This window comes from Molothrus aeneus, chromosome 10 (genome assembly GCF_037042795.1).
Source record: "Molothrus aeneus isolate 106 chromosome 10, BPBGC_Maene_1.0, whole genome shotgun sequence".
NCBI lineage: Eukaryota > Metazoa > Chordata > Aves > Passeriformes > Icteridae > Molothrus > Molothrus aeneus.
The window spans coordinates 23,505,135-23,532,998 of record NC_089655.1 but is presented as its reverse complement, the minus strand read 5'-3'; the positions used below and the strand labels follow the sequence as shown (position 1 = coordinate 23,532,998).

Below are 27,864 nucleotides of genomic sequence, written 5' to 3'. Positions count from 1 at the left end.
CCAATTTATTTCAACAACAAGATATTGCTTGGAAGGAAATATGTCCTGCTCTCTGTCTTTAGGAATTACCTAAACCTGTTAAAATCTGAGACTATTTTTCACAATTAGCCTGATGGAGCTTGATGCCTTTCTGAGGGAAAAAACCTGAGAAATATGCCCAGAAGAACAAATCATTAGATGTGATAAGCCAGGAGGTCCAGTTTTCCTGATAATTTTTCTTAATTATCTTTTGGTTTTTTTTTATTTTAACTCTGGGCTACTTGTTTATATTGGAAGTAAAAATAATCCCTCTGTCATCCTTGGATATTCCCAACAGCCAAGAAAGTCTTTTCCATCTATTTCCCCTCATCTCCCCAGCCCCTGCAGCCAAGCTGCCTTCCAAGGTATAATTAATTTATGGTTTGTGCCCCAAGGAGGAAAAACTGAGCACTCATCAGTGTAATGTTCTAGCACTTCAGTGCATTATTTTTGGGCATCTTATTGTGTTTATTCCAATACCCATGGCAAACAAACCTGGATTCTTTGCCCTTCATTTCCTTCTTGAACATAATAAATCTAATTCTGACACTAATCATATTACAACCACTTTTTATGATGGTAATTCTGACTAAAAAGGGCCTGATTTTGGTGCTCCCAATGTAGCTGGTTGGGAGGGAGGTGGGTATCCACTGAAATAGTAAAATACAAAATATAATGCCCAGAAATTGACTCTGTTCTAAAAGAAAACCTCAATTTTATGTGTTTTAAAGTGCTTTGTGATGCAGAATTTCTGCACAGGGCAAGAAAATCTGCACAATTCTTGGTCCAGTTCATGCCACACTTTTTTACTTGGTTGGGAACCTGAATTTCAGCTCCTTATCTGAGAGCCTCAACCCTTGTGAGCAGTGGCAGAGCAAAAATCCCATTGCCAGCAGCTCCTGTTTTAACTGTCTGCTCTACTTTAGCAATTCCAGGTAAGTTGGTGAGTAATTTTAGTTTTACAGGGACTAAAAGGATGGGTTTTTTTCCAAAATGTTGAATATTGGTCTCATTTTCATCTGGGGATTTTTATTCATTTTATTCCTTTTGAATTTGGCATTCTATTTTCTCTTCCTGTTCTAAAGTGAGCTGTCAAAAAGCAGTGTAGTGTCTGGGAAGTGTGCAGGGAGAAGGGAAAAAAAGTCACATTTCTGTGTTCTTTTATCTCCTCAATTTACCAGAGACTCAGTCTGACCCAGGACTTCAACAGGGAGAAAATACATTTAAGGAACAACACAGGAAAAGAAAGAGTAAGTAGCTATGAAATGTGATATTTTGGTGCATAAGACTAAAGTTTTATATATATATATATATTTGATACAGTCAATCAGAAATATTAAATAGTTGAGTGCTGGTGAATTGTGGGGGCATCATGAAGGGGGTAGGGAAATTCTTGGCCCAAAATGACAGAATTTCATGTCCCTAAACATGGGAAATTCTCCTTAAAGAGGACATCTGAAGTCATCTGCATGGACCTGATGTTTATTTTTCGCAATGAAATGTGGTATTTTCTTACTTTCTCCTCTGAATACCAGAGAACTTTGTTGTTGCTGTTTGTAATTAATAATTCTTGGCATTTTTGCTGCACATTTCACTGGCTATATTTATAGAACTGAATTTAACTCAGCCTCACTTTAGGAATACAAATATATTAAATCCCTAAGTCATGGTACTTCTTTTTTTTTTTTTTTTTTTTTTTTTTTTAACTCCTCACATGCATTTAGTAAAAGCTACATTTCCAAAATTCCCATCTGTTCTGCATGTAAATCCAGCTAATTATACACTGATTGACAAGGCTATAAAGGGACATTTTGGGGAGATGATAGGTTTGGAAGCTGCACTAAAAATTCCCACATGGAGGCATTCTGCAGTTTTCCCATGGAAACTCTGTGTGGGAGTCAGGGGGATACAAACACACCCAAAAAAGGGTGCTCTGGCTGTCACCTGTGTGCTGTCAGAAAGGCTTTGGGGTTGTTGTGTGAATGTGAGGGTGGGAGGGGTCAATAATCCCAAATAATGCCACAGCTCTGGCAGGAGCCCTGCCCAGCCCTCAGCTGGATCGGCAGCAATTCCTCAGGGCTCTGCTCTTGGCTTGAAGGGCAGCTGGAGGGATCCCAGAGAGCTGTGGGTGGCCCCACAGGCTCTTATGGGATCAGAGAATCCCAGAATCACTGAGGAATTCCAATGAGGATGGAAAAGGCCTCCAAGGTCATCAAGTGCCCAATGCCCACCTTGTCCCCAGCCCAGAGCTCTGAGTGCCACCTCCAGCCCTTCCTGGGACACCTCCAGGGATGGGCACTCCAAACCTCCCTGGGCAGCCTGTTCCAATGTTTATTCACCCTTTCCATGGGGAATTTCCTGCTCTGTCCACCCTGAGCCTGCCCTGGCCCACCCTGAGGCCATTCCCTCTCCCCCTGTCCCTGTTCCCTGGGATAAGATCCCAAATCCCCCCGGGTGTCCCCTCCTGTCAGGAGTTGTGCAGAGCCACAAGGCCCTCCCTGATCCCCCTTTTCTCCAGGCTGAGCCCCTTCCCAGCTCCCTCAGCCCCTCCTGATGCTCCAGGCCCTTCCCAGCTCCCTCAGCCCCTCCTGGTGCCCCAAACCCTTCCCAGCTCCCTCAGCCCCTCCTGGTGCTCCAGGCCCTTCCCAGCTCCCTCAACCCCTCCTGGTGCTCCAGGCCCTTCCCAGCTCCCTCAGCCCCTCCTGGTGCTCCAGGCCCTTCCCAGCTCCCCCAGCCCTTCCTGGTGTTCCAGGCCCTTCCCAGCTCTTACCCCTTTATTCTTCCCCATATTTCCATGGAGAGCATCATATCCAAGGGATGATGGATTTAGCACTTGAGCTGCCACAATAAATTCTGAGCATCAGCAAACATCTTGAACCTTAAATGCTGAACTTTTTGTCTAAAAATAGCCATGGTGCAAGATGAGCCACTCATTTTATTTTTAATAAATCACCCACTTTTAAAAATAATTTATTTTATGTTTCTTCTTTCTGTTCTTCCTTTTTTATTTTTTTTTTAATCTACATAAGCTACTTTTACTCTAGACAAGGAAGAGGAGAGCTTGTATTTTAAATAGATTTATGTATGAGCCGGGCTATTTATGAGAGAATCTGGGAGAAACAGGAGCAGAAAATTTTGATAGAACTAGAAGGAAAATTGAACACAGAAAAAGGTCAAACAAAAAGCAGACAATTTCTTAATTGTATTCTTAACAAGGGTAATTAAGCACTGGAACAGATTATTAATGGATGTGGTTCATGCAGCATCAGATATGAGGAGCCTTAAAATAAGATTGAATCCCTTCCTAAAATGCCTGATCTAATTTCAGCACGAGTTATTGGGTTAGATGAAGGCACCAAGAAATAAAATCCCAATCTGCGGCACAGGAGAAATGTTCACAATATTTCTGATGGCCCTGGAATGTCTGATTCTGGAAAAAGCCACCAGGAGAAAATCGAATTGTTCTTCTAACGTGAAATGTGAGTATAATCAGGTTTAAAAATTAACACATTGCCGAGACCATAGAATGATATTGGCTTTGTGGGCTTCTTTTTAAAAATTTTTTATTTGTTCTTTTGAAGATGACAGATAAAAAGGACCAATCTGTATTTTATATTTTCTGATTTCACCGTGTTAATGTGGTGCTCGTTGATCATATCAACAAGGAATTCCTGGCTGTAGATCCCAGGTATTTGTAGGGAGTTTTAGATCATTTTTATGGGATTTTGAAGATTCACTTTTAACATAGGGGGAGGAAACAACAGAGTTCAAATGCCCCTCAGATGCTGCCACAGATGCCATGTCATGGCCATCCTGCCCTTCCCTGTCCTTCAGGGAAATTTGGGGGTGCAGGGGATGCAACCCTGGAGCACCATTTAACCCTTGTGGGAACAGGTAAATCTGGGAATGATGTGTTCTGGAAATGGTTTTCCATGGGTGGAATGGTTCATCCCCCTCTCCTCCAGGGACATGCACAAGATGCAATCCAGGGTCATCACTGAGTCCTTGCTGGAGCAGCTAAACCTGGGAATGAAGGGAATGAAGGGCCTTTGCATGGATGGAATGGATCCATCCAGAAGCTCTGCTCCAGATGGGGAATATCAAACACCTCCCAAGATAATTAATCTCCCCCAAACTCCTGTCTAATTTAATGAGTCGTAGTTCACAGAGTGGTGTCAGCAAGGACCAAAACATTGGCTAAGGTCTGTGGGGAGCCTTAAATCAGGGAAGAGCGCTGCTAATGACTGCTGGAAGTCCATCCAAAGGCTGCTCTGAATTTCAGATTAACATTCCTAGTCCTTCCTCATTGCTCTAAATAACAGCTTCACCCCTCAGCCCTGAGGATGAGTGAATGCTCGTGGTCCCTGTGCCAGGGATGGGTGGGAGCTGGACCCTTTTGCCAGTGGTATTCCCAATTTATAGCCATCAGAAATGCAGAATCTTTCCTCTCATCCCCAGGAAATTGCACTTCACTCTTTCAGCGCTCTTGGATTTCATTGCCACCATTTCAGGGAAGTGTAAATTCTTAGATTTGGTGGATTTGATGCTATGAAATTGTGTAACTGATAATTAGACTCCAGCCTGGATGTTTACAACCCCTGGCTCCATGTTTTTAGCCAGTTCTTTCCCTCTGAATTCCATGAGGGTCTCGGTGCAATAACAGGAGCAGGTTTCCAAATAATGCAACTTCTGGCTGAATGAGGCTTTGATTTTAGCCTTTCTTAGAACCAGGGCTACAGAAATATTTGGTTTTTTTCCTTGTAGCCTTTAATTTATACAAGAACCCTTAATAACCAGTGCTTAGCCACCAGGAGACTGCATTTATTTAAATCAATATCTAATTAGCTTCCTTTCACTCCAGAAATTTAAGGAATTTAAGCAATTAAATTTGGGCAATGATATCCTCCTGCTTGCTTTTGTTTCTGCTTGACTAAATTTTGCCTGTAATTGATAATTTCTAGAACACCAAATCACATTGATTTCTTTAGTTTGTTGGTCTACTGGTGTATTTTTAAAGATTTTTTTAAGGATTTTGGGGTGCAAGAATCTTTCCTCTTAACTTTCATTTTTTTTCCAGCCAGTGGAAAATTAAAGGATAAGAAGAGTGATTTTTATGGATTCACAATACAATGTAAAGGTGAGATTTCCTCTTACTTCCACCTTGAAATTGCTTTGATTACAAGATAAAAAATTATTTCTGTGCAAAAAAATATTTGTAAAATGTAGAGATTCTGATTCATAGGCAAAGCAGAATATTCGAGGAACTTTTTTGGGTGATGGGGACAGAGAAATCTCTTTGAGGATCTTTTTGTGGTGTGGACAGGGAAATCCATCCTATGATACTTTATGTATTTGATGCAATTAATTTTTAAACCATTTAATAAGTTAAAACCATCTTTCTTTTTTTTTACAAGCAGGACTTGAAAAGTAAAAATGGGAAAAATCAGTTTTCCCCCTTCCAACAGAAATATTAAATACGTGAAAAATCAGAGCTGGGACAAAATATTTCTCCTGTGTTCTTTGTAAAGAACCTGAAAGGTCTCACAAAAAAGATCCATTAGGAAGGATGATTCCCTGCACGAGGATTTGTGGGAATCACAACTTTCCAGGAAAAATGGAAGTGCTGAGGGTTTTTTAATAAATCCATGAAAAAAATGAGCAACCATTTTGGGCGGACCAGAACAGCTGATACCCTTCTGCCAACCTCGTTTCTTTATATAAGGGGTTTATTTATATATGGAGATGTATGCAAATCCTCGACACTGAAAACACCCTGTAAGCAATGGAATTGACAGGAAATCAAAGAATTCCTGGAGCTGCCAAAGAAACTCTGCAGAGCCAGAGATCCCCACTGCAGGAGGCCCCTGGCTTGGAGTTTTGGGGTTGTTTTAAGGGTTTTCAGCTTCTGATATTAAAAACTGAGGTCCAGGGTTAAACTTGATGACCTCAGAGGGTTTTTCCAACCTGATTGATTCTGTGATTCTGTGATTTTGGGTGGCACAGAAGGAATATTCAGCACAAAAATGTCTGAGCAGATTTATTTTCAGGAACTTTTCTGAGTAAACTCATCATGAAAATGATGCATTGTGGATGGATATCTCTGGATTTAATTTGCACCTTTGACAGGAAAAGTGGCTGCCTGTTGTATTCCAGGACAGAGAATGGTTCAAAACAAACATCCCAGAAGGAATTTTACATTATTACAGCACTGTCAACCTGAAATTGGACTTTCTAGGACTTGGAAGTCCCATTCACACAGAGATATCAATTCTAACAAATAATCTCTTGGCTCACTTTATTCCTATTCACCTTATTCAGCCTTATTGAATTAAGGAAATATAAAAATAACCCACTTGCTGAATTTTTCTGGATATGTATTTGTCATTCATGTCAGTACAAAAATAGCTCGATTTTTTTTGGTGTGACTTTTATTTTTCTCCCCCAAAAACTTGAGAACAGATTTTTTGAGCTGCCTGGAAAAAAGGTTGCCTCAGAGATGACATTTCAAAGATCCAACCCAATAAATCAAGATATTGTGGCCGGTTCCCCGTATTTCTAAGCTCGTTGTTGGAAACAACAGCCTGATAATTGTGGCTGCTCATGCCATTAATGAAGCAAAGCCATCTGAAGCTGGGATTTTGCAATCTTTTCTGCATATGAATAGTCTGAAGTTCAATGTGATCTGATGATCAAGACCCACTCGAAGCATTTGATTGTGCAAGTTGGGTTGTTTTTTTTTTTTGTGCCTCGGTTTTCGGCTCCCTTTGACTCCCAAGTGGCTGGAACGTTGTGAATCACAAGTGGGGGAGCAGCTAAACGGGGAAAGAGAAGCAAATGGATAAAGCAGAAAAGAGCGTTGGATTCTCTCTCCCCCATCCCAGCTCTGGGCACGCAATGGCAACTCCTGACTGGAGGAACAGGAGGGGAAAGCGTTGGGGTTTCCAACAATCCGCTGATATTTTGAATGTGAGTTTGTAGGGTAACTCAGGTTTGCCAAATGCTGCTGTTGTAGGTTTTGGGTGCTCCATTCTCAGGGGTTTTGCGGTGTTTGGGGCAGAGTTTGACCCCAGCACCTGCATCCACAGATGCACCCTCTGTTTGCATCCCGAATTTTGTGGCTCGTCCAAATCCAGCAATGTCCATCCATGCAGAGCAAGGTGAGGTGAGGTGACCTTGAAGAGCATGAGGAGCACACACAGGTCCTTGCTTGGTGCTGATAATAAAATAAAAAGAGAAAAAATCTCCTCCTGATCAATGCCACACCCCACATATTTTATATTTTTTTTTGTTCTTTTCTGTCTAGACAGGGAGGCTTGGAAGTGTGGTTTGGTGGCAGCCTGCAACAGAAACTGATCATAGGAAAGTATTTTTAATAAGGGCATGCAAGAATGAGCCAAATCAAATGTAAACAACTTTTTTTTTTTAGCCTAATCTGCCTCAAGACAAGTGGCAGATTCACCTCCAGCACTAATGAGTGAATCCATTCCAACCTCACTTGATTTTTTAACAACTTCCTACAGGAAAAATGCACAGAATATCCTACATACAAATATATGGAAGTGGAACTTGATGATCCCACGTGTCCATTCCAGCTTGAGGTACTCTGTGATTTATGAAACAAAGGCTGCAGGTAAAAAAATGAATTTTAAAAACAATCCTGCCACTAAATTAAAGCAATACTGCAGGTGTTTTCTGTCTTGTTTGCGACTAGAAAAAGGTTGGTCCAGTTGGATCTGTTATCAGCTTATCATTTCTTGGTGGCTTTTAATGATTCCTGGTTCTCAGATGTATTTATCCATGCCACACACACCTTCCATGCCACATTGAGAATTTGCTGTTGGGGACATGAAGTTGAGTCTCAGGTTGTTCTTTTTTAATATGGAAAGTGTTAAAATATCCCATTTGGTTGAAAAAAATTCATTATTTCCTAGTCAGTCTCTTTCTTGAATATGTATTTCCCCAAAACACTTGTGAAGTGTTCCTTTCACCAGGATTTTGAGGGGAAAATAAATATTAAGGGTTTGGAGCTGGCCAACAAGCTGGAAAATCAGTTTCTGAACCAGCTTTGCGTACAAGATGCTCAAAATAAGAGAGAAAGCAGGATGGAGACTTCATTCCTACCTGGAGGATAAAGCCCAGCTGTTCCAGAGCCATGAGAAATACAACTATTAAAAACCACTAATGAGGCATCTCAGGTGGCACAACAAACTCACCTGTATCTTATCTCTATGCACAGCAAAGAGATTTTTTTTTTTCTGGAAAGAATTGTTAAAAGCAATGTTAAGACAGGGAAAAAAGGAAATATTTGCTGCACAAATTCTCTGCTTTCAGCTTTATTTTCATTTACAGCCGTGCAAGCTGAGTATAAACCACAGCTACTTTGACTTTGTAGTATTTCACGTCTCGTTTGAACGGTTTTAAAAATTGATTGAAGGCAGCCAAGAATTGGACCTTTTCCCTCTTCTCTTGTTCCGTGGTGCTTGGTTTTATGTGGCACCTTTTCCACTAAAAAGGCACAGAGGAGACTAAACAGCAAAATAAAAGCCTGCCATGCTCTACTAAATCTTATTACCCAAACCAGAATCATTTGAATGTTTTAAAAGTTTTATCTGTTGGGTCCCTGTGGGAGGGGGATGTTGGGTTGGTGGTGGATTTATTTTTCCCTAAATTTCTGAATTTCAATCAGGTTTGCTCTAATAGCTGTCAGCTGACCTGATTAAAGCCTACCTCTCCTCGAGTTGATTTAAGTCAATTTGGCTGCCACACAGCAAGCTGAAATCCATGCTGGCCATCTGCTACGTGAAATTAATTTATTTTGGAGAACTTTAATTCAATTACCAGGCCCATATTCCGTGGCAGGTGTAGGAGACAAATCCATATTTCAGGTTCCTATGTGGGATCTGGTGTAGGCAACTGAGGAGTGAGAGGAGGGCTTGGGTAATATAAAGGGAGTAAGACAGGATTTCCCTGAAAGCTTTAATTACAGTTTCAAAGCAGAAGATTTAAACAGGCCTTGGAATCAGGAATATTTAAAAGACTCATATTGTGACCTCGCAAATTGCTGCTGGTGTTGCACACAATGCTAGAAATTATATAAATACTGTGACTCGGTTAACATTTCAAATCTCTGACTCACAAATTACCATGAAAATGGGGAATATTTCAGGATCAAATGAGGCCTTTACCCATTTCTTGGCTTGGGGTTGTAGATCTGGAAGGCCAAAGTGGCAGAGCCAGATCACGTGTGGCTTTTGTGTGGTGTTGGGAGCCCTCTTGTCACATCTGTCAGCTGCTGGAGGAGCTGCACTCCACGGATCTGCTGGCATCCAGGGTCTGAATGCCCCCATCCAACGGGAAAATGTGGAATTGGGGTTTAAAAGTTCAAACCAGCTCCCGGAAAACATGGAATTGGGGTTTAAAAGTTCAAATTAACTTCTAGAAAATGTGGAATTGGGGTGTACAAGTTCAAACCAGCTCCTGGAAAACGTGGAATTGGGGTTTAAAAGTTCAAATTAACTTCTAGAAAACGTGGAATTGGGGTTTAAAATTTCAAACCAGCTCCTGGAAAATGTGGAATTGGGGTTTAAAAGTTCAGACCAGCTCCTGAAAAATGTGGAATTGGGGTTTAAAAGTTCAGACCAGCTCCTTGGCTGTTCCTGGTCTCACCATAACAGTTGTGGCTCCTCCTTTATCAATAACATGAGGGGAAAATGGTAGCCTTGGTCTTCTTAATTCCAGAGGTGGTTCAGGATGGAGATCAGCAGGAATTCCTCCATGGAAGGGGTGCTCAGGAGTTGGATGGGGCTCCCAGAGAGGTTTGGAGTGCCCATCCCTGGAGGTGTCCAAGGAATTCCTGGATGTGTCTCTCAGTGCTCTGGGCTGGGGACAAGGTGGGGATTGGACTCCATGATCTTGGAGGGCTTTTCCAACCTCTGTTATCCTGGGATTCTTTTCATGTGTCTCAAAGGAAAACTTTTGGTTTTCCTTCAAAGTTTAATTTCTTTCGAACTTTAGTTTTTCCTTCAGACAGCTCAATGCTGAATCAGTTTTGAAGAGAAGAAAATATTTTCCCAAAATGCTTTAAATATGTTTATTGATAATCATTTTATGAGAAATTGATAGATTTTTACTCTTAATCCTAATTTGGGAGGAAAAATATCCTTACACTACAATATCACTACAATATCCCAAATATCACTACAATAAACCCATTTCTTGCCCAGCTCTACTCAACCTGCAGATTTATTTCACTACAAATTCAGTTACCTTCTCCTGAAAGGTCAGATAAAAATGGTCTTTTATTACTGGCCTGACATTTTATTAAAATCCTGTTTTATTGTGTATGGGAAGAGAAGTGGTGGAGTGGGAATGCACAGGAGTGGCCAGGGGAGTTCTGCCAGGTTCCAGACAGTGGATCTGCATCTCTGAGCCTCATCACCATAGTAAATATATTTTGCTCAGCTCAATAAAATTGTTCTTAAGTTTTCATATACTCTTTTGTTTTGATTTTGGTTTTTGGGGATGTTTTTGGGTTTTTTGGGGTTTTTTTGGGGGGATTTTTTTTGTTTTTGTTTTGTTGGGGTTTTTTTTGTTTTGTTTGGTTTTTTTTTTGGTTTTGTGTTAGGATTTTTTGTTGGTTGGTTGGTTGGTTTAGATTTTGTTTGTTTTTTGGGCTTTTTTGTTTGTTTGGTTGGGGTTTTTGCTTTGTTTTGTTTTTTGGGGTCCTTTTTTAGTATTTTTTTCCTCCTCCTGTTAATCTGGATTTTCAGGAATATCCATCAGTCCTGCTGCCATGTCCCCCTCCTGCCACCAGCATGACCTGGGGAGTCCTTGAGGGGCACCCAGCTCTGGAAAGCAGCAGGAGCTGGGAATTCCTGCTCCGAAAAGCAGCAGAAATGAGGAATTACCACTCTGAAAAGCAGCAGAAATGAGGAATTCCTGCTCTGAGGAGCAGCAGAGTGAGGAGTTACTGCTCTGAGTAGCAGCAGGAGTAGGAGTTACTACAACCACCCTGAGCATGAGCAGCTTGCACTGTGGTGGCCTCACTTTTCAGCCTCCTTTGCTTCATTAAGGCAATTCCATCAGAATTAAAGGAAGTGTTAGTGCCTGCTTTGAGGGCCTATAATCAAAATTAATGAGTTTCATCTCTCAGAACCATTAGATTGTTAATCAGGACATGGGGAGTTCAATAAAGGTGGTTGACGAAGATTTATGGTGGTACCAAAATGGAAAAGGAGAGAGAAAAATTTAAAAAGTGAATAAATATTGGTGTGTTTCCATGTTTGCCACCCCTTTAGGAAAAAAAAAAAAAACCAACCCAAATCCATCACTGCCCTACAGGCAGAGTGGGGTTTGTTTCACCTGGTTTCTTGTTTCTGATGAACTCGTTCATATTCTGGTGAACAGAGGTTGTGAAATCCATTCAGGTTTTCATCCCTCATTAAGATTTACTCAAATTTTAAATAGTTCCATAGATTATTTTTCCACTTTTCATGCCCTGTTTTCCTCCTACACTTGTGTGCTCAGTTGAAGTTCACGAGGCTGTTGTGAGGATGCAAGCGTAGAAGCTGTAGCAATTTTAAAAATCATTAATTATACATTTAAGCAGAAAAAAACCCCCATAATCTGAATAAATAACCACCCCCTGTCATGGGCAGGGACTCCTTCCACTGTCCCAGGTGCTCCAAGCCCCATCCAAGCTGGCCCTGCCACTCCAGGGGCAGCCACAGCTGCTCTGGAAAATCCATTCCTTGCCGAATTCCAGGATCTTCAAACTCTGCTTAGGCCAGTCCATCCTTATTTCCCAGTGTTCACTTTACATGCAACACAAACACTGTGGAAGTTCTAATAAAGGGGAAATTTTCTAAGGGCTAAAAGCAATTTTGCCATTGCAAAGTATTCACCAGCTCCCATTAAATATTTTCTCTTTTTAATTGCAAATGACAGCTCGGAATGGCTCTGTTTTTACTGCACTTTGGAGCATATTAGTTTTTTCCCTTCAGGGGAAGAAATGAATTTTTCCCCTCCAATCAAATGTAATCTAGAGCATTTAAATAATTCTTTTCCCAAACACATTTTTCAGTCCTGCCTGTGAATGAAAACAGAGATTTATTCTTTGTGCTCAATTTTAAGGGTTTTTTTTTTCCTTCAATTTTCAGCTTAGATTTTTTCAGTGGAAATGAAGCAACTTTTCAATGGAATTATAAATTCCAGTTTTCCCAGCACATTTCTGACTAATGTCTATCCATTCACCTAGAAGGAAGGAATACAGAACCAACGGAAGGAATGCAGAGCTTCAGCTTACTGCTGGTTGATACAATCACAGCTCTCCAGGTCCTATTGTGTTTGCAGGACTGAATATCTGCTTTGATTTCAGTTTAGTGTTTCAGAGGATGAGAGGTCACAATTTCTTGTGAGCAGCAAGCGGTAATTTTGAGTATTTATATTTAAACTGTCCAGATCCCACTCATTAACATTTCCTTGGCACAGTTTATATTTTGGTGTAGTCCTTTTGTGGAAAGGTTGTAAGGGGCTCTGGTAATCTTTGACTTGCTGGTGTTTCCTCTTCTGGAAATGCTGGGGCTGCATCAAAAAAGAAACAAAGAAGAGCAGAGAACAAAGCCTGAGCTCTGGGTTTTAGTTTATTCAGCTAAACAATCTCATTCCGTCATAGTAACACTGATTTAACTCAATAAAACCAACAAAAGCCATTAACAGCTCAAGCTTTGATGCTGTAACTGCTCCTTGATGCTCAGAAAACTTCTGCTGAAGGCACCTCTGGAGAACCTCTGGCCAAACCTTCTGCTCAAGCCGGGACTGAAACAAAGTCAGATTTAACTTCAGAGCCGGGCCAGGCTGCTCAGAGCCTTGGTCACACAAGTTTGGGACATTTTTCAAGCAAATAAAGACCCCCAACACATCTCTCTTCCATCCTGAAGATGGGAAGGTACAGCTGGAAATACTGTCCTGGGCTGAAGTCTCCACCTTTCCCTTCTTCCCCATTGAAAATAAAATTGTCATACACAATTTTAAGTAGCAATAAAAATAACTCTCTTGTCGTCACAGTGACTGTTCTAATTAAGGCTTAATTAGAAGAAAGTCAAGGGGGATACTCTGAAAGACACTTTTTCTCAGAGAGAGGAATTTTATTTCCTTGATTTTTCCTTTGTCCCCCAACTCCTCCCTGTGTTGTTTGAAGCTGCAAAGAAAATGAAAAGATTTTAGGGAAAAATATATTGAGGTGCATTATGGCATTTATTTCTGACCACTGAAAGGTTATTTTTTTATCAAGAGGGATTTCTTCAGTGGGATCCATTAGTGGAACGGGATATAATTAATGGTTCACCAAATATCCCACAGCCTGCTCTGTCCCATGGTTTTCTTATTCAGCTTTCCTTTCGTTTGAAAAGTAAGGAATTTCCTGGTTTTAAAAATATCTGGCAAAATTCCCTTCTGTAGATCCCAGCCTTGCAGGCTGCAAAGAGAAGAACTGTCCTGCTCCATTTCTGCTCCTGGTGGACCCATCCCAAACTCAGCTTTTTGGGGCTATTTGCTTTGACAATTCCATCAGGGAATCATGGAATGGTTTGGGTTGGGAAAGAACTTAAAAGTTCCTCCAGTTCCAACCCCCTGCAAGGGCAAGGACACTTCCACCAGAGCAGGTTGCTCCACCTTGGTGATGTCAAAGCTTTTCTCCTTTCCAAAGTCCAGAATATTCCCCGAGCACGATTCGCTCCTCTCATCCGAATAAAGGCGTCCATTAGAGCATCCAGATTTCAGAGCTCCACTGAGAAGGGAAAAAATGCTGTTCCAAATTCTGCTGAGCTCTCCTTGGATGCTGCTGTCCCCAAAATCCACCTGGCTGCAGATGGCTGCTGCTCCTAATTGCTGCAGGTTTTACCACGAGCTAATTGCCTGCTCAGAGCCCGTTGTGTAAAGCAGGAGAAGTAATGGCCCATGAGACATTAGAGGTGATTAGGAAAAATAAAGTTCTGTGGAAGACTGAGATGTTGGCTGCCTGGAAGTTGTTTCTTCACTTAAAATTCCAGCAGCTCAGGTGGGCAGGAGGATACAGCAAGAAAATTAAAAGTGGAGTGGTTAAGCTGCTACTCAGCCCGAGTTGGCAAATTAAGAACAAACAAAAAACTCCTCCGGATTGTATTTGATCAAATAAACAGAAAAAAAAAGCAGGTGAAGACCTGATAGAAAATGAAAAAGATGCAGAGTGAATTTTTCGCTACTTCAAATAGAGATAATTACTGGAAAGCTGGAGCAGGGAATGTGGGTTTGGTGGTGGTATTGACCTGGGATTTTTCACACAGGATCTCAGCAGCTTGGAAATATCCTGGCAGTCAAGAAGTCAAATAAAAAAATGGTTCTTGAAGGGGAAAAAAAAAAAAGGTGATCACATTAAATCAAAATTGATTTTCATTCTGGCCAGAGTATGGCTACATGATGGTACATTAATGTTTCATAGAGAAATTTGCTTAAAAGCACATGAACATATGAAGGGTAAGTGGAGCATCTGAAGAGGCTGCAAAAATATTGCAGTAAAAAATCTCTCTGAGTAAATTATTCAAAGTATATAGAAATTATGAAACAATGCAGTGTTTTAATAACCACACTGAGCCTCAAACCTTTTCAGATCTAGGCTGGAATTTGGGTTCAATGAGGATTTAAAAGGACCCCACATCTAGGGGGGGATCAGGCACCCACACTGTTTTGGGAAGCTCCTCCCCAGGGATTTATTAAACACAGATGATCTGTTCTTTTTTTGAGGGTTCTTGATCTATCCTACAATAAAATCTAATAGTACATTTTCATTTTAAATGACAGATAGTCATGATCCTGTCAGAGCTTTCCATTGGGAAACCTAATTTTTAGTTTTGAAATAGCGAAATGATGCTAGAGACAAGTCTTAGAGGAACGAATTTGCACGTCAACATCCTCATATCTGCCAGCCTCGAATTTTAGGGGAACTTTGGGTCAGGCCTTGGATTGAAAAGTGGAGTTTTTTGAGCAAAAGTATTGTGTGATATAAACCAGAAATCTTCCAGCCTAGTCTTTTAAATTCTGGAGGGTTCATGTTTAAAGAAATGCTTTGCTGTCAGCAGACAAATACTGAAATAATTGTTCTCTAGGGGATGACAAACACCCGTTAAAATGCAGACACACATCCAGTTCTTCATTTTTAGAGCACACTAAAAGTTTGATACACTGGGGACTGGCAGATTGATCAGGGAATCTGGAGGTTGGACAACAAACAATTTCTCATTTCTGTCTAGAGCAGCTGAACCCAAGCTTTGAGGTGAGAATGATTCAGTGGCACAAGAGGTTCTGATTCACCACAATTTTACAAAATATCCTGATAAGGTTCTGGTGGAGGAATAGGGGGCTGTTGGCTCAGGAGGGGCTCCTGGTGATGCCCTGTGCAGGCTGCCCTGGAGCAGAGGCTGGGCAGAGCTCCAGAATAAAGCAGGGATTCATTCCAAGGATCTCCTCCATGGATCCACCTTGGGCAGCACCAGAGCCCAGCCAGGGCTGCACCCAAGATGAACCAAAATGGCCCCAAAATGCACGAGCGCTCCCGGGGTCTCTGCCTTGGATCAGTTCTGCTCCATTTGCACCTTGCAGTTCATTGTCCCATTCCAGCTTCAGCCCCTGCAGTCCCACCCTGCTTGTTTTTCTCTCTCCAGCCCACGGGGTTTGTGCTCTTGGGCTGAGATTTGGATCATTTGTCCTTGGTGCCCAGCTGGAGCAGGAATTGTTTTGTCTCCCTGCTCTGTGCACAGAGCTCACCATCCCCTCATGTGAAGCTCAGACCCACACACTAAAGCAGCACAGAATGTGAAACACAGAAAAGCTCAAACCTGGGGCATCACTGGCACTGGTGAGGTTCCCAGCAATTTAGTGGGCATGGTGCCAATCTGCAAGACAAGAGCTGAGGTCAATCATGGGATAACCCAGTCCTGGTGTGGCTGTGAGGGCCAGGGGCAAGGATCCAGCCCCAGCTGGGCTTAGGGTGGGTTTAGGTTTAGGCTTAGATTTAAGAGGGAGGAGGAGCAGCTTGTATTTTGCTTTCTCAGAATCATTTAGGTTGGAAAAGACCTCTAAAATACTCCAGTGCAACAATTCTGGTACTGCTGAGTCCTCCACTCAACCATGTCCCCGAGTGCCACATCTCCTGGAGAAGGTAGGGAAGGAGGTGTTCTTGATTGTCATATTCATGATGGTTAAAATAATGCTTTTTATGGCTTTTTGTCCTTCTTTGTATTTGTGTTAATGAGCGTTTGTCCCCTTTTGTGTCACAGAGATTCTGGGTAGAAGCCTCAGCTTTGGTGATGTCCTTTAAGGTGTTGAAAACCAGCAGAATTTGTGTTTTTAACTGTGTTTTGGCCCAAACCTGTTCAGAGGAGCTGTTTATTAGGTACTCTGTCTAATGAAGTGTCCTTTGATAATTAATTTGTCAGATTCAATTTATTGTTTCATAGAAAAAAAAAAAAAGTTGAATATCTGGCTTTGGTGTAAAATTCAGGGTGAGTAGGTTCAGACAAAGCTGCTAAAAATAGTAAAAAATCAGTGTTGTGTGTTCAGCCAGAACCTGCTGGATTAATGAATTTTGGGACTGGATCGAGTGGTGCAGGAGGTGATTGGGCTGTAAATATTTGTGATACGTGAGCATGAGACTCAGCTCTCTTTGGGTGAACCTGTTTGGGGGTAATTCTGCCCCAGGGCTTGACCTCCCTGCTTGCACAGAAATTAGTGGGGCTTTTTGTAGAGAGAAAAGATGGGATTTGCATTCCTTGGTCTCAAATCTGTTGGAAAACGAGGGGAAATAACTTTTAGTAGACATGAGCATTCATGGGAGAGGTTTGCTCAGCACTGGGATGGGTCAAGGACTTTGGTTTTCCGTGCCCAGGCACCACTAAAAGGGACAGAAAAAAACTATATCAGGCAGCAAAGCAGAAGCTGAGGATTTCTGGAGCAATCTTGGTGCTATAATGCTGATAAGCAGGGAATTCTGATATTTTTAAGGGAAATAATTCCAAAATACAGCCAGTGCAATGGAGTTGTGACAGCTTGAAGTCAACTAAAACTTGTTCCCTGTGCTCCCTGTTTCCAGGAATGTTAATTAGGAGTTAAGTGGTGTGGAAGGTTGGGTTTTTCTGGGATTTTTGGTGGTTCTCTCTGGAGATGAGGGTATTAATAACCTCTGCCTGGGTGTTGGTTACTATGACACCATTAATAAGGACAGGCTGTTTCTATGGCAGACATGCAGAATGTTTTAGGTGCAAAGATGGCTCCAAGGCAAAAAAAAAAAAAAAATCCCTTATTTTCTCTTGATAACAACACAAATGAAAGCTGCCATTAGGAGGTTATTAAAGCTTTATGGCTTTAATAAATTATTTTCCTTTTGCTGTTTGGGTCCGTGTGGTTTCAGGAGTATTGCCTGGAAATTCAGTTTGGTTCAGAGCTCCTCCTCAGACTCATCCAGGATGTTATTCCAAGCCATATGCAAGTGCTAATCCTTGTTCATAAACGAGAATAAAACAGAGTTTAGGCTGAAGACTAACCTGGGCTGCTGGCAGGGCTTGTTTGGGATGGGTTGCAATCACATTTGTTCCCATTGCAGTTTTCTCCAAAGAAATGGAAATTGCTGGCTACTCTGCATGATTCCAGGGAACTGTCAATCCTAAGGGAATTAAAATGCATTTGTGCATGTGTTCACATAATTTTTAAATCCTCTGGGAGCCCTGTTTTCCTGCTGACTCCATCTCCCATCCCTCCTCAGCAGTGCCACCACAGGCTGTGGCACCTTGTGAGCAAAGCCCAAAACCTGTGCTGGCCCCCGGTGCCTCTTTTGTCATTAAACTCCCAGAAAATCACTGCCACGGTTCAGTTTTGATTTGTTGCTTATTTTTCTGCATGCATTTCTGCCTTTGCCATCCATTTTTACCCATGGCTTTGCCTGGAGGAGACATCCTTGGGGAGCAGCTTTAATTTAGAGGCTCAGGATGCGAGACAGGGACCAAACATTGCCCTGGATGCTCGGGTGGTGCCTTTGGGCTGCGTGTGAGGAGGGAGCTGAGCCAAAAGCAGGGGATGGAGTCTGCAGCTCCCATCCATCACTAGATGGCACGCTGGGAGTGGGAATGTGCCTGGGCTGGGTTAATTCCTGCAGACCTCAGGAACAGAGCAGTGACAGAGCCCCGGTGCAAGGGACAAAGGCTGAGCAGGCAATCAAGGGTGTGTGGCACAGCTCCTGGCTGGGTGGGATGTTTGCTGTTAAAAGTGAAGGGAATCTCAGGGGTTTTTTTTTATTATTGTTTTTATATCACTTATATTTAATATGGGTGTTACTGCCACCTAACAGCTCTCAAACATCAGTGAAATTCCATTTTTTTTGTTCACTCTCACAAACGCCTTCCTAGTGGCACCTTACATGATTTATATTGTATAAATCCAAGCATTCCACTTAGAATCAGACCCAAAATGAGCTCTTGGAGAGTTTGGAGTGGCAGCAGCCAAGCTCCTGCTCTCCCTGTCCCCAGTGGCAACAGAGACCTGCTCTGCCTTATGCCAAGGGGGAGTTCCTGCCTGTACAATCCCACCACAATTTTAGGATCTGCTGGTTTTACTGTCCCTTCTGGGGGTGCTGCTCGTTGATCCCCCTCTCCTGCATGCCCCAATTTTGCTGCTCCCATGGGATGCTGCTCTGGCTGCTGCCTCTGCAATCAGTGCTGTCCTCAGCTGGTGTTGGCTGCCACTGGGAAGAAAAGAAAAAAAAGAAAAAAAGAGGAAAAAATAAACCAAATCCAAAGAAATCGAATCCTGTGGCCAGCCCATGCTCATTCACAGAAAGTGCAGTCACGGAGTTGTTGATTTGGGGTTGGAAGAGATCTTAAAAATCATCAAATTTCCACCCCTGCCATGGCATGGACACCTTCCACTGTCCCAGGTGCTCCCAGCCCCAGTGTCCAACCTGGCCTTGGGCAATTCCAGGGATCCAGGGGCAGCCCCAGCTGCTCTGGGCACCTGTGCCAGGGCCTGCCCACCCTCATGCCATGGAATTTTTTCCCAGTTTGGAGCCATTCTCTTCTGCCCTATCCAATATCCTGTTCCATCTCCCCTTAATTATAAATATGATACAGTTATGCAGGGATAACCCAGAGCAATGGGGATTTCAGCAAACTGGGATTTAAACCTCACTGTTTAAATCTGATCTCTCGAGGAGTGATCACAAACTCCCTCCATGGTTTCCACGATGCTCTCCCCACCTGTGTTTGATGAATTATTGCACCCTCACTGACACCATTTCTGTGTTTTGGGTTCAAACCCTTCTGAGAGCTGCAAGTGATGGCTGCACTGACTGCCCCTGCCATTTTTTTGGATGCTGTGGTGGGAAAATGAGGAAAATCTTGGCTAATTGCCTTCAGGAGGGGCAAATTGGGTGGTGAAAGGAGCACTGATCCGTGTGTCAGTGGCTGCTGTTTCTCAGAGTGAGGATATTTGTGATATCTTCAGCTTAAAGGTGGTGAAGGAGTTGCTGTGTTGCTCCAGCAATGTGACAGCTCCCAGTTTGACCAAATGCCTGCAATCCCCCCGAGGTGATTCAGACAAATCTTTGGTAGAGACCCAATTTCATTGATATTTTCTATTTTCCTGCTGCTGGATATGCTTCAGGCAACTCAGTGACAATCCTAAACTCCAGTATCACGGGAAGATCAAGGGCCAGGAGGCAACTTTGGAGTTTGGGCTGTTTCTGTGCACACTTGTCACGAGAACAGCGGGATGCCCTCGACTGCAGATGCCACTAAGAGCTCCAAAAAGGCATCAGATCTTGTCTCTGTTGTAGGCAGCTGGATCAACAAATCCTTTGAAAAATATATCCACAGTATCCGTGGGACTTCTGACAGGCTTGGGGAGTTTGATCACCAAATCTTGGAAGGAAACCCCAGCTCTGGAGTTAACAAAGGAGCAAGCAAAACCCCAGATTGCCTTGAATGCTATAAAATCCAGATTTTTGGAATAAGGAGAGAAAAAATCAAACTTATTTGTATCAACATGATGCTCCTCTGAAGTGTTACTTCCTTTCAGAGAGTTAGTTGTTCAAAATTCCCCAGAAAATCAGGGAATACAGATTTTGTGTGAGGGCAGAGGGACAAGAAAAAGCCAGTTCACCCTTTTAGGAGGGTGCTGCATGAATGTCTTCAAATTCCAATGTATTTTAGAGAGGCAAAGAGTTTCTGCAGGAAAAAGCTGAGATCCAACTCTCCTTTCTGCCCCTGTCAGACTCCTATTAATAGTATTAATACTAATAAAGTTCAGGGGTGCTTTTGAAGGGAACAATATTAAAACAATGTTCAAACATGCTGGCTGGGTTTTGTTGAGGGAGGTTTGAAATGACATCACACCACTGGATAAAATAAAGGGTGATCACGTTATCATGGAATGATTTGGGTTGGGAGAGGCTTTAGGGACCATATCCAGCCTGTGCCAGGGCTTCACCTCCCTCACAGGGAAGTTTTCTCTTAACATCTAATCTAAATTCAGATTCAGTTGGAAGCCATTTCCTCATCCATATCACCTAATCCATTCCATGCACATGGACTGTCCATCTGAGCTCTGCATAGCCTGGAAAAAATGAGGAGATTTTTTATTTTCCTGTTTCCCCTCCAATTTTACCATGCTTTGATCATCATAGAAGCTCTTTCAGAGCAGTTTTTGAGCTGGATTTTGAAAAGGTGTAAAAATAATGATTGGGTTTACTTTAATTTGGGTTTTTTCTGTCACTGTGCATCTTCATGTTTATCATACATTGGAGTATTTTCTCTCTGCCAGTGATCTCCCCCCTTGGACCATCCTTGGACCATGAAGGAAATCCTGCTTTTTAATTAAATGCTTAATTCTAAACAGGGATCAAGATCTATCCATATCCAGTAAGGGTTTTTTTCAATATTAAAAATAATCAAGTGTGTGTTGGCACAGCAACTCCTCCTGCTGCTGCTGCTGCTCCAGGAGTGCTGACCTGCAGAGTCAGGAGAATATTCCCTAAATGAGAGACTTCATTATGTCCCTGGCAATTCCAAATTCCTGCTCAACTGGGTGCACTGGAGAGCTCCAGCTGCAATCCATCACTTTATTGCTTTAACCTTCCAGAGCTGATGTTGAAATGTGAACACTGAATGTGGTTTTGGAGCCCCTGCTTGTGAAGCCTCTCAGGTGAGGTCAGGTGTGTTTGTTTAATCCTGGATTTTATCACCAGGACAGTGGGAGTCTGGCTGCTGGGGATAACTGGGGATTTTTTTTTTCTTTGGAATTCAGCTTCTGATGTGCTCAAATTGGCCCTGTAATTTCTTAATTCCGGGTTCATAACCCTTATTGTGAGGATGTGGGGAAAAGGAAATGCTCAAAAAGGATATTAATTATAAATAAATAAAAAAATAAATAAAAATCTTAATTTATTTAAGATTTTAGTTTGTTGGGAAACACACAGACTTTCCCTCCCAATATATTCAGTGGGGACAGTGCATATCATCATAAATATGGTGCTGTGCTGGGGTGAGCTGTTATTGAGCATTACACATAAAAACTGGAATAAAGACACTTTAATCTCATGTCTTTCATATTCCCAACCTTTTCTCCATGAGCTGTGCATCCCAGCAGGAAGGATCCTGTGTGCATCCCTCACAGTACACAGAATATCCCTTGGCTTTTCTCCTGCAGCACTGCTGAAAAAGAAGAATTGATGTTTTTTTAAATATTGATCTGTCCTAAATTAGTGAAATGTTGGGGAAAGCCCCATGTGGATTTCAGTGTGGATGCTTTACTCTGACCGTAACTTATTTCATGTCTATCCCATGAGATATTTGCATATCAATAGAGCAGTGTATTTTGTATTTTGGTTTTGGTGCTAGATGATCTTGGACAGAGCACAAAAGGTGATTCTGGTGGAAAATAACACAGAAATACAACTTTTTCTGTGCTGGCCTCTTCTGGATGGGTGCATATTCCAAAGTCGGGGAGCTCATCCCTGGAGCATTCATTGTTCCTTGGTGTTAAAGGCTGAGAAATTACAAAGTGGGATACCTGCAACTGGAAAGTATTTCCTTTTGGTATGGATATCTCTACGTGAAATAGAAGATGGTAGAGCAGGCAGTGATTTTGTTTTAGATCTGCAATTCAGACAATTGGGTTTTTTTCCTGAAAAATGATGTCTATATTGAAAAATGAAGAATAAAAGGAAGCAACGAGTGATCATTTTAACTTGGGGTTTAACACATAATTTATACCCTCATTTGAAGCTGTATCATCTCCTGTATAATTCCTGTGAGCAGCTCTTTTATTGAGAAGTATTGCTGCTATCAGTGCCACTTTTATCTCAGAATCTTTTTATACAATGCAAAGCTGGGAAGAAAAATGTATTCTTTCCTTCAGTCACTCATCCCTGCAAACCCCAAAGACAAACAGCTGAAATTCCTGGGGGTGAGGCAGAATCATTTATCACTCCAAATTCTGGAACACAGAGCCTGGGAGATCAGGCTGAATGCTGAGAGACAACTGACATTCCACTCCAGGAAAAAAAAAAGGAAGGGAAGGGTGGAATTTACTACAGAGCTTTCACAGTGGGGAGGAAAAAACAGCAACAAAAAAGCAACCAACCAAAAAAAAAAAAACCGAAAAAACCCATCAAAAAACCCCAAAAATAAAAAAAAAAACAAAACAACTCCCCAAAATCCCACACCACCGAAAAAACCCCCCAAAAAACCCCCAAAAGCCCAGGGTGAAAACATCACGTTCCAGAAGTAGAGGAGAGATGAGATTTACCTGGCACTGCTTCTTTTAAAACCCTGGGTGAGCTGCAATGATTCTTGAGCAGTGGGTTAGGGCCTGTTGAGTTTTATTTAATAACCCTCAGTACCACGGCCAGCTCTGATCCAGCAGCTCATATGTAGGCGCCTCAAGGCAATGGGATTTTTATTTTCACCCCTTTGTTATAGATAAGAGAATTAAGGGAGGGAAAGGTGAAGCTGGGTGGCAGCAAGAGTCGGAACAGGAGCCCTGAGGGTTTTTCAGTGTAGCTTCCCTGATCTTGTGTAATTAGGAGAGGTCACTTTATTGTGTGAGGAATAATTTAGTTCGCTCCGGAGTAATTGTTTGGAGGGCAGGGTGGTGGAAGCTGATCCTTGCATGGATGTTTTCCCAGTCCTCTGGTGCCTGTGCTGGCTGGGAGAGGGGGATAAATGGTCAGTGATCGAGTGTTGGCAATTAAATAATTTAACTCCAGTTCATCTTTGAAATATGCACCTACATCTCCAGGAAAGAAACAGCTCCTTTTTCAAATGGCTTTTGACCAGGTATTTTAAAAATATTTTTTTATTATTTTTATTTTTAAAATATCTTAATAGTTTTTCTATTTTTATTATTTTTATATATTATATATTTTATATGATTTAAATAGTAAAGTTTTTTAATTTTTAAATTATTATTTTATTAAAATATTATTATTAAAATTATTTAAATTTTAAAATATTTATATATTTTAACATTATATATTTTTCTATTTTTCTATTTTTAAATTTTTATATATTTTCATATTTTTAAATAATTTGTAATGTTTTTTTAATATATATTTTCAGTTCTTGAGCTGGCATGGACACTCCTGACTTTTTTTGCTCTCCACTCCTCAAAGTTCTCTCAGTCCTGCCTGGCTGCAGAGTCACGAGATCTCCCAAACTCAGCTGCATTAACCCAAAACAGTGCTGAAATCTTTTGTTCTGTCTCCTCTTGCAGTTGATTCCATGCTCTCCCAGCTGATTCTTTAACCTCCAGGCTGTTCTTTTCACTTGAGGAGAGAACCATTTGGTTTTCAGCTGAGGAAGGGAGATTTGGAGTGCTGGGTTGGGGTGGGTCCCGCTGGATTCTGGTGGGGCTGTGTTTATTTTTGCTGTGGTCCAGACCCTTTTCAGTGCTCTCATCTTGTTTGATCTTCCTCGATGGGATCAGTGCAATGCCAAAAAACTGTGAAACAACTCTGTGTTTTCATAGGGTCATCATAGAATCCCAGGATGGCTTGGATGGGATGGAAGGGACTGATTTGGTGTTGTTTTTCCAACCATAATTACACTTGTAATAAAATTATTGATCTATCAAGGAAACACTCTATTATCAAAAATTTTATGCCTTTAAACTTTCATCTTCCCATGTCCCAGTGTTAGACAAGGTGTCCTCAAGACCAATCCTAAAAATCCAACTTATTTTAGTGATTTAAGGAGGAGGTTTTGCCCTTGAATTGTATTTCAGTAATGTCTGTGACTTCTAAATATCTCAGGCCAATATCTGAATTATGGTACAAGGCATCTGCCCTTACCTTGCTCTTCAGGTTTTTTGAGCATTTTCCAGCCCATGGCTGTGGCAAAATCCCTTCTTGGAGTTCTCTGGACCAATCCAGATCCATACCCCAGGAAAGGTGTGATGCCATAAATTCCAAATAGATTCTGAATCCCTTGGCTGACACAGGGATCACCAGGAGGCCTTTGGAGAGCAAATGTGGATGTGCAGGCAGTTGTGGAGCCAGCTCCTGTTGATAAATGAAGTGCCAGATCTTTAATCATAATCTTTAATCCCATGTCCAGCTTCAGGTTAATTATTCAGAGCTCTTGGAATCAATTTTGGAATGATGCACACACGCTCAGGAAAACACTTCAATCAAATCCAGGGCTATACATGTGTGCTTGGACAATTCATTAAGGGGGGTTTTTTGCAGAAATATTCTGTATTCTTGAAGTCAGGTGCTTAATTGAAAGGGGAGGTTGTTAGGGAGAAATAAGAGGAAAATTTAGGACATTTCTCCAGAGGAAATCTCTTTTCCTTGACCAGTGGTGGTGAGACTGAACACAACTTGGCCAAAAATTCCAATGAAAAATGTTACATTTACTTATTTTAGGTATTTTTGAAAGGATTCCTTGGTGATGGGAGTGGGTGGTTTGGTTTTGGTTTATTTGTGGGGGTTTGCAGTTTTTCTCTTGGTGGTTTTGGTTGTTTTTGGGGAGTTTTCCCCACCTTTCAATAAATGGTTGGGGTTTTGGGGATGAGTGAGTTTTGAGTCATTTGTAGCAGTCACCTGCCAGTGCATGGAGCATTTTTCCCACAGCCAGTGGTAAATGGGAGCTGCTCTCCAGAAATGTGATTTCAAACTCCTGACATTGAGTAAATCCCCCCAGGAATGACCTGGAAAGTGAAAAACTAAACCCCCCCTCCAGGTGGACGATGGAGAGCTTGAAATGCACCTTCTATAAACATGAAAACCCAAAACCATTTGGAAAAATAAGAACATTTAAGCCTGATTATTTGCAGTGGTGCCTCCTAGAGGAACATGAATTTGTGTGGGTTTGTTCCATGTATTTTTAATCCCCTAAAATCCATGAAGAGCACTTCATGGAGTGTTGGCATTCCATCACAGGACTGTGAATGTAGTTGTACACTTAATTCTATAATTCCCTAACAGAGCAATGATTTTTTTTTAAAATAGATTTGAATTTGGTAATTTCTCTACAGCTTTTTATTTGCTGTCACCTTTGTGGCAAAATCCCAAGGGAATTCATTAAACTGAGTTAGGAGAGGAATGTCACCCTTTGCAGGATATGTTTCGTTGTATTGTCCCAAACCCAGGGTTATTTTGACAGAGGAATAATGGAGATAGCCATGATTTAAAGAAGAGCAGGAATTCCTGACAGGAGTGGGGATCTGTCCTTGTTGGGAGCCAGCCTGGGGTACTTGATCATGGCTATTGATTCAGCCCATCAAAATTTGATGTAGGAAATGCAATTTATGCTGCGACCTTCAGACAGCTCTCAGCTGAAATGGAAAAGCATGATCCTTACAGATGGCTCTGCTTATCACTGGCTTCAAGGAAATGCAGGATGGATGGAGGAATTCAAGCAGGCTGGAAGGACTTTCCAGTGGAAAACAACATATGGAAATATCTGTTCTGTAGGCACTGCTTCACATAAAATTTTACCATAAAACTCCTTTGATAGAAGAATTGCATCTCTCAGAAAGTAAAAAAACTCTTCCTTCCTCTCCTTTTCAATTCTGTTCTATTATTTTCATTATAGATGTGAGGTACTGTTAGTTTTGTTTTGGTTTAGGCCAGTTGCAGGTCTGGGGATGGTGGAGGTGCTTGGGGAAGGTGCAGAGGAACAGGATTTGAAGGGTTGCTCCTACTGTAAGGGTTAAAGATGAATTTAAAGCAGCATAGTGATGAGGAATGACTGGGAATGGGATAAACTTCACTGCAAAGGCAGGGAAAGGAGCAGGGACTCCTATTCCCAGTTAGTTTTGGGAAAGTAACCTGGTAGGGAACCTGTTAGCAGGATGATCCTAAGTATCTGTTTAGGATCCCAGAATGGTTTGGGAAGGAGGGAGCCTTCAACACCGTCCCACCATGGCAGGGACACCTTCCACAGGTGCTCCAAGCCCTGTCCAGCCTGGCCTTGGGCACTGCCAGGGATTCAGGGGCAGCCACAGCTGCTCTGGGAATCTGTGCCAGGGCCTGCCCACCCTCACAGGGAACAATTCCCTCCCGAAATCCCACCCAAACCTCTCCTCTGTCTGTTCAAAGCCATTCCCCTTGTCCTGTCCATACCACGATACTGTGTCCAGTTTTGCTCCTCTGCTGTTCAAGAGGAAAATCTGCAGGAGAGCCAGAAGAGGGACATCAGGATGATTAGAGAGCTTGGGAACTTGACATATGAACAAGTATTTATGAGTTGGCTCAAGAAGTTTATCTTTGTAGTAACTGAGGGGGAAATGAAGTTTGTTCCTCAGTAGGGATTTGAAGCAGAGGCACCAGGTACAGCCTGGTTCAGAGCAAAATCTGAGTGCTTGGAAGAAGGAGGAGAAAAGGAAAAAAGGAGGAGGAAAGAGCCATTACCCACTGGAGTGAATTTTCCAGGGAGGTGTAGGGCTGTTCCTCGCTGAGGTGTTGATGGCTGAACAGGGATCTGGATGAGGTAGGAGCCAGCTGGATGTGATGGGCGAAGGGATCTCCACAGCTCCTGCGCTCTGGGGTCTCCTGCAGCCCACGGGACTCTGCCCTGGGGCCTCCCACAGCAAAGTTTTGCAGCCCAGGAGGTTTTTGCTCTCCTGCCACCCCTCCCCACAGTCAAATGTTGTCACACACCTCGGGGTAAGAGCAGTTTGGAGTCGCTCGCGATGTGGATTTCCGTACATTAAAATGTTTAAGGAGTTTAAAAGTGCAGTTTTCTAAAAACAGACACCCTCAGGCTTCTGCTTGAGGAGCTGGAGACAGGAATGCTGTTTCAAAGCTGCTTCAGATGCTTGATGGCTGTATCAGAAACTGCTCCTGCTGATGCAGGGCTGGTGCCTGCGGTGCATTCGAGCAGCCGAGCGCCTCCAGCCTTTGTGTCTCTTGGATTTGGAACGTTACAAGTTTTATTTTGGGGTATTTATGTACAAGGCTGCCGTGTCTGGAAACTCAAGAATTGGTATTATTAAAGATATTTCCCTTCCTCTGCTTTTGGTAGGGATACAGATGCAGTTTTCAGTTTTGTTGGAGTTGAAACCCCCTGGGTTTGGTGCTTTTCCCCAAAAATGCCAAGAGTAATCAGCACTGTGCATTTCAATTGCTCTGGAATTAAATTTCAAGTGGAACAGCATGGTAGCTATTTCATTATCTCGGAGTTTATTCCAGAATTAGGAACCAACGTTTTCAAATTTCATTTCCTTGTGCAGCTTCTTGAGCCAGCCCCTGTCTGTGACAGGCTGAGCTCCAGCAGGAATGGGTTTAATTTGTTAATTGGAGGCAGCAGGCATTGAAAGGTT

The 27,864-nt window shown here is 42.1% G+C and overlaps 1 long non-coding RNA gene across 1 annotated transcript; it reads left to right on the top strand.

Annotated features, from left to right (window-relative positions):
* Nucleotides 1–911: 911 nt before the first annotated feature.
* LOC136560490 (uncharacterized) lies at nucleotides 912–5,156 on the top strand. The gene is made up of 4 exons (XR_010784172.1): nucleotides 912–953; nucleotides 1,200–1,268; nucleotides 3,347–3,497; nucleotides 5,096–5,156. It is a non-coding gene; the product is annotated as an uncharacterized lncRNA (long non-coding RNA).
* The last annotated feature ends 22,708 nt before the right edge of the window (nucleotides 5,157–27,864 follow it).